The following is a 6839-nucleotide window of genomic DNA, read 5'->3' on the forward strand; positions in this document are numbered from 1 at the left end:
CCAATGATGTCCTTGAGCTCTTCTATGTCTCTTCCTTGTCTTTGTTGCTCCTCCCTCATTGCTCTTTGATCTTCTCTAATTTCATGAAGGATGATGGAGTGCTCTTAATGTTCCACCCTTAATTGTCCCATGTTGGAACTTAATTCTCCTAGGGAGGTGTTGATTTGCTCCCAAAAATTTTGTGGAGGAAAGTGCATCCCTTTAGGTATCTCAGGGATTTCTTGATGGTGAGCTTCCTCACGTGTTTCTTGAGCTCCATGAGTGGGCTCTCTTGTTTGCTCCATTTTTTTCTTAGTGATGGGCTTCTCTTCCTCAATGGGAATGTCTCCTTCTATGAAAGCTCCAGCTGAGTAACATAGATGGCAAATAAGATGAGGAAAAGCTAGCCTTGCCAAGGGGTAGGGCTTTTCGGCTATTTTGTAGAGTTCAAGGGAGATGACTTCATGAACTTCTACTTCCTCACCAGTCATGATGCTATGAATCATGATGGCCCGATCCACAGTAACTTCAGATCGGTTGCTAGTGGGGATGATGGACCGTTGGATGAACTCTAACCATCCTCTAGCCACAGGCTTGAGGTCCAGTCTTCTATGTTGAACCGGTTTGCCTTTTGAGTCAATCTGCCATTGAGCTCCTTCCACACATATGTCCATGAGGACTTGGTTCAACCTTTGATCAAAGTTGACTCTCCTTTGTCTTCTGAACCTCTGCTTTCCTACTGTCTTCTTCTTCATGCATGCAAGACTCCTTCCATGGCAAGCTTTATGTTGGGCATCACCGTTGTCAATGGCTACATCCTGTCCTCTCAGTGAAAATGTTCCAAATGCGCTATCACTGCACGACTAATCATCTGTCGGTTCTCGATCATGTCAGAATAGGATCCATTGATCCTTTTGCGTCTGTCACGACGCCCAACACTCGTGAGTTTGAAGCTCGTCACAGTCATCCCTTCCCAGATCCTACTCAGAATACCACAGACAAGGTTTAGTCATTCCGGATCTCAGGAATGACCGCTAATGATTCTAGCTTATATCACGAAGACTCTGATTTGAATCATGAGGCTAAGAGATATGCATTCAATCTAAGGTAGAAGTGCGGTGGTTGTCAGGCACGCGTTCATAGGTGAGAATGATGATGAGTGTCACGGATCATCACATTCATCAAGTTGAAGTGCGAATGAATATCTTAGAATGGAAGCAAGCGTAATAGAATGGAAAACAGTAGTAATTGCATTAATTCATGAACAACAGCAGAGCTCCTCACCCCCAAAAATGGGGTTTAGAGACTCATGCCGTAGAGAACACAACAAGAAATGTGTAAAGTGTCATGAGGTACAATATGAATCACTGAAAGAAGTATTTATAGTAAACTAGTGACCTAGGGTTACAAAAAATGAGTAAGCTAGGGTGTTTGTTGTAAAATTCCACTTCCGGGACCCACTTGGTGTGTGCTTGGGCTGAGCATTGAAGCTTTCATGTGTAGAGACATTTCTTGGAGTTAAACGCCAGCTTTTATGCCATTTTGGGCGTTTAACTCCAGCTTTTGTGCCAGTTCTGGAGTTAAACGCCAGAATTCTTGAGCTGACTTGGAACGCCTATTTGGGCCATCAAATCTCGAGAAAAGTATGAACTATTATATATTGATGGAAAGCCCAGGATGTCTAATTTCCAACGCAATTGAGAGCGTGATAATTGGGCTTCTGTAGCTCCAGAAAATCCACTTCGAGTGCAGGGAGGTCAGAATCCAACAACATCTGCAGTCCTTTTTCAGTCTCTGAATCAGATTTTTGCTCAGGTCCCTCAATTTCAGCCAGAAAATACATAAAATCACAAAAAAATACACAAACTCATAGTAAAGCCCAGAAAAGTGATTTTTATTTAAAAACTAATAAAAATATAATAAAAACTAACTAAAATGTACTCAAAACATACTAAAAACAATGCCAAAAAGCGTATAAATTATCCACTCATCACAACACCAAACTTAAATTGTTGCTTGTCCCCAAGCAACTAAGAATCAAATAGGATAAAAAGAAGAGAATATACATTGAATTCCAAAAATATCTATGAAGATCAGTATTAATTAGATGAGCGGGGCTTTTAGCTTTTTGCCTCTGAACAGTTTTGGCATCTCACTTTATCCTTTGAAGTTCAGAATGATTGGCTTCTATAGGAACTCAGAATCCAGATAGTGTTATTGATTCTCCTAGTTAAGTATGTTGATTCTTGAACACAGCTACTTTATGAGTCTTGGCCGTGACCCTAAGCACTTTGTTTTCAAGTATTACCATCGGATACATAAATGCCACATACACATAACTGGGTGAACCTTTTCAGATTGTGACTCAGCTTTGCTAGAGTCCCCAATTAGAGGTGTCCAGAGCTCTTAAGCACACTCTTTTTGCTTTGGACCACGACTTTAACCGCTCAGTCTCAAGTTTTCACTTGACACCTTCACGCCATAAGCACATGGTTAGGGACAGCTTGGTTTAGCCGCTTAGGCCAGGATTTTATTCCTGTGGGCCCTCCTATCCACTGATGCTCAAAGCCTTGGATCCTTTTTATCACCCTTGCCTTTTGGTTTAAAGGGGTATTGGCTTTTTCTGCTTGCTTTTCTCTTTCTCTTTTTTTTTGCAAGCTTTCTATTCACTGCTTTTTTTTGCTTCAAGAATCAATTTTATGATTTTTCAGATTATCAAATAACATTTCTCCTTTTTCTTTCATTCTTTCAAGAGCCAACAATTTTAACATTCATGAATCAACAAATTCAAAAATATGCACTGCTCAAGCATTCATTTAGAAAAACAAAAGTATTGCCACCACATCAAAATAATTAATCTTTTTTAAAATTCGTAATTCATGCACTTCTTTTTCTTTTTCAATTAAAAACATTTTTCATTTAAGAGAGGTGATGGATTCATTTTCATAGTTTTAAGGCATAGACACTAAGACACTAGTGATCATGTAATAAAGACACAAACATAGATAAACATAAAGCAGAAAAAATTCGAAAAACAGAATATAAAGAACAAGGAGATTAAAGAACGGGTCCACCTTAGTGATGGCGGCTAGTTCTTCCTCTTAAAGATCTTATAAAGTGCTTGAACTCCTCAATGTCTCTTCCTTGCCTTTGTTGCTCCTCTCTCATGTCTCTTTGATCTTCTCTAATTTCATGAAGGAGGTCCACCCTTAGTTGTCCCCTATTGGAACTTAATTCTCCTAGGGAGGTGTTAATTTGCTCCCAATAGTTTTGTGGAGGAAAATGCATCCCTTGAGGCATCTCAGGGATTTCATGATGATGATTTTCCTCATGCTCTTGTTGAGGTCCATGAGTGGGCTCTCTTGTTTGCTCCATCCTTTTCTTAGTGATGGGCTTGTCCTCTTCAATGAGGAGTCTTGGCCACAACTTCATAGACGTGGTCTTGATGGACCTTTGAGATGAATCTCTCCATCTCTCATGACTCGAAGGTGGAAGCAATTGCCTTTCTATTCCTCTTTCTAGAGGTTTCTCCGGCCTTAGGTGCCATAAATGGTTATGGAAAAACAAAAAAGCTGAGCTTTTCCACACCAAACTTAAAAGGTTTGCTCGTCCTCAAGCAAAAGAATAAAGAAAGGAGGAGAAGAAGAAGAGATGGATGAGATGGAGATGTGTGAATTATTCTGCCAAGGGGGGTTTTAGGTGGTTATGATGTGGAAAAGGAAAGAGTGATGGTTTGAATTTGAGTGGGTGGGTGTAGGTGGTTTGTATGATGGTTTTGGAGGAGTAATGGAGGTGATTGGTGGAGGTTATTTAGGGAAGAGTATTATGAAAAGGTGTAAAGAAGTGAGAGAGTGAGTTGAGGTTGGTGGGGATCCTGTGGGGTCCACAGATCCTGAGGTGTCAAGGATTTCCCATCTCTGCACCAATTAGGCTTGTAAAACACCCTTTGCGGCCAATGCTGGCGTTAAATGCCAGGTTGTTGCCCATTTCTGGCATTTAACGCCAGCTTCTTGCCCTTTTCTGGCATTAAATGTCAGTCTGGTGCCCATTTCTGGCGTTAAACACCCAGAATGGTGCCAGACTGGGCGTTAAACGCCCAATCTGCTGCCCTTACTGGCATTTAAACGCCAGTAAGCTTCTCCTCCAGGGTGTGCTATTTTTCATTCTATTTTTCAGTTTGTTTTTGCTTTTTCAATTGTTTTTGTGACTTCACATGATTATCAACCTACAAAAATCATAAAATAACAATGGAAAATAGAAATTTAACATAGATAAGTAAAATTGGGTTGCCTCCTAATAAGCACTTCTTTAATGTCAGTAGCTTGACAGTGGCTCTCATGGAGCCTCTCAGATACTCAGATCAGCATGATGATGGCCTCTTAACACCAAACTTAGAGTTTGGTTGTGGCCTCCCAACACCAAACTTAGAGTTTGAATGTGGGGGTTTTATTTGACTCTATATTGTGAGAAGCCTTTCATGCTTCTTCCCTTTCCTGTCTGCAAACCATGGTGCTTCCTGAATGGCGAAGAGTTGCTCATCCGGAAAGGTTTCAGAGATCTCAGTAGGAGGGTGGGACGCCCCTGCTACTGGCTCTATCCGGGACAGGTGATCAGCTACCTGGTTCTCTGTCCCTTTTCTGTCTCTTATTTCTATATCAAACTCTTGCAGAAGCAACACCCATCTTATGAACCTGGGTTTTGAATCCTGCTTTGTGAGTAGGTATTTAAGAGCAGCATGGTCAGTACACACAATCACTTTTGAACCTACTAAATAGGATCTAAACTTGTCAATGGCATAAACCACTGCAAGTAACTATTTTTCTGTGGTTGTGTAATTCTTCTGTGCATCATTTAAAACACGGCTAGCATAGTGAATGACGTGCAGAAGCTTGTTATGCCTCTGTCCCAACACTGCACCAATGGCATGGTCACTGGCATCACACATTAGTTCGAATGGTAATGTCCAGTCAGGTGCAGAGATGACTGGTGCTGTGACCATCTTGGCTTTCAGGGTTTAAAACGCTTGCAGACACTCTGTGTCAAACACAAATGGCGTGTTAGCAGCTAGCAGGTTGCTTAGAGGTTTTGCAATTTTTGAAAAATCCTTTATGAACCTCCTATAGAACCCTGCATGTCCCAGAAAGCATCTGATTGCCTTTACATTGGCAGATGGTGGTAATTTTTCAATTACTTCCACTTTAGCTTGATCCACCTCTATTCCCTTGTTTGAAATTTTATGACCAAGGACAATTCCTTCAGTCACCATGAAGTGACATTTTTCCCAGTTTAAAACTAGGTTGGTCTCTTAGCATCTTTTCAGAACAAGTGCTAACTGGTCAAGACAGGAGCTGAATGAGTCTCCAAATACTGAAAAGTCATCCATGAAGACTTCCAGAAAATTTTTCACCATATCAGAGAAAATAGAGAGCATGCATCTCTGAAAGGTTGCAGGTGCATTGCACAGTCCAAAAGGCATCCTTCTGTAGGCAAATATTCCAGAAGGACATGTGAATGCTGTTTTCTCTTGGTCCTGAGGATCCACTGCAATTTGGTTTTAACCTGAATAGCCATCCAAAAATTAGTAATATTCATGACCTGCTAGTCTCTCTAGCATCTGGTCTATGAATGGTAGAGGAAAATGATCCTTTCGGGTGGCTGTATTGAGCCTTCTGTAGTCCATACACATACGCCACCCTGTAACTGTTCTTGTAGGAACCAGTTCATTCTTTTCATTATGAACCACTGTCATGCCTCCCTTCTTGGGGACAACGTGGACAGGGCTTACCCAGGGGCTATCAGAAATAGGATAAATAATCCCAGCCTCTAGTAACTTAGTGACCTCTTTCTGCACCACTTCTTTCATGGCTGGATTTAGCCGCCTCTGTGGTTGAACCACTGGCTTAGAATCATCCTCCAATAGGATCTTGTGCATGCATCTTGCTGGGCTAATGCCCTTAAGGTCACTTATGGACCACCCAAGAGCTGTCTTGTGTGTCCTTAGCACTTGAATTAGTGTTTTCTCTTCCTATGGATTTAAAGCAGAGCTTATGATCACTGGAAAAGTGTCACACTCTCCCAGAAATGCATATTTCAGGGATGGTGGTAGTAGTTTGAGCTCGGGTTTAGGAGGTTTCTCCTCTTCTTGAGGGATTTTCAGAGGTTCTTTTATTTCCTCTGATTCCTCCAGATCAGGCTGAACATCTTTAAAGATGTCCTCTAGCTCTGATTCAAGACTTTCAGTCATATTGACCTCTTCCACCAGGGAGTCAATAATATCAATGCTCATGCAGTCATTTGACGTGTCTGGATGCTGCATAGCTTTGACAACATTTAACTTGAACTCATCCTCATTGACTCTCAGGGTCACTTCCCCTTTTTGGACATCAACGAGAGTTCGTCCAGTTGCTAGGAAAGGTCTTCCTAGAATCAGAGTTGCACTCTTGTGCTCCTCTATTTCCAACACTACAAAGTCAGTGGGAAAGGAAATGGCCCAACCTTGACAATCATGTCCTCAATTATGCCTGATGGGTATTTAATGGAGCCATCAGCAAGTTGAAGACATATCCGGGTTGGTTTGACTTCTTCAGTCAACCCAAGCTTTCTGATAGTGGATGCAGGTATTAGGTTGATACTTGCTCCAAGGTCACATAGAGCTGTCTTAGTACAAGCACCCTCAATTGTGCATGGTATCATAAAGCTCCCTGGATCTTGAAGCTTCTCTGGTAAGCTTTTCAGAATGAATGCACTGCATTCTTCAGTGAGAAACACCTTTTCAGTTTCTCTCCATTCCTTTTTTATGACTTAAGATCTCTTTCATAAACTTAGCATGAGAGGGTATTTACTCAAGTGCCTCTGCAACC

The sequence above is a fragment of the Arachis ipaensis genome, chromosome B03, assembly GCF_000816755.2.
Source record: "Arachis ipaensis cultivar K30076 chromosome B03, Araip1.1, whole genome shotgun sequence".
NCBI classification, from domain to species: domain Eukaryota; kingdom Viridiplantae; phylum Streptophyta; class Magnoliopsida; order Fabales; family Fabaceae; genus Arachis; species Arachis ipaensis.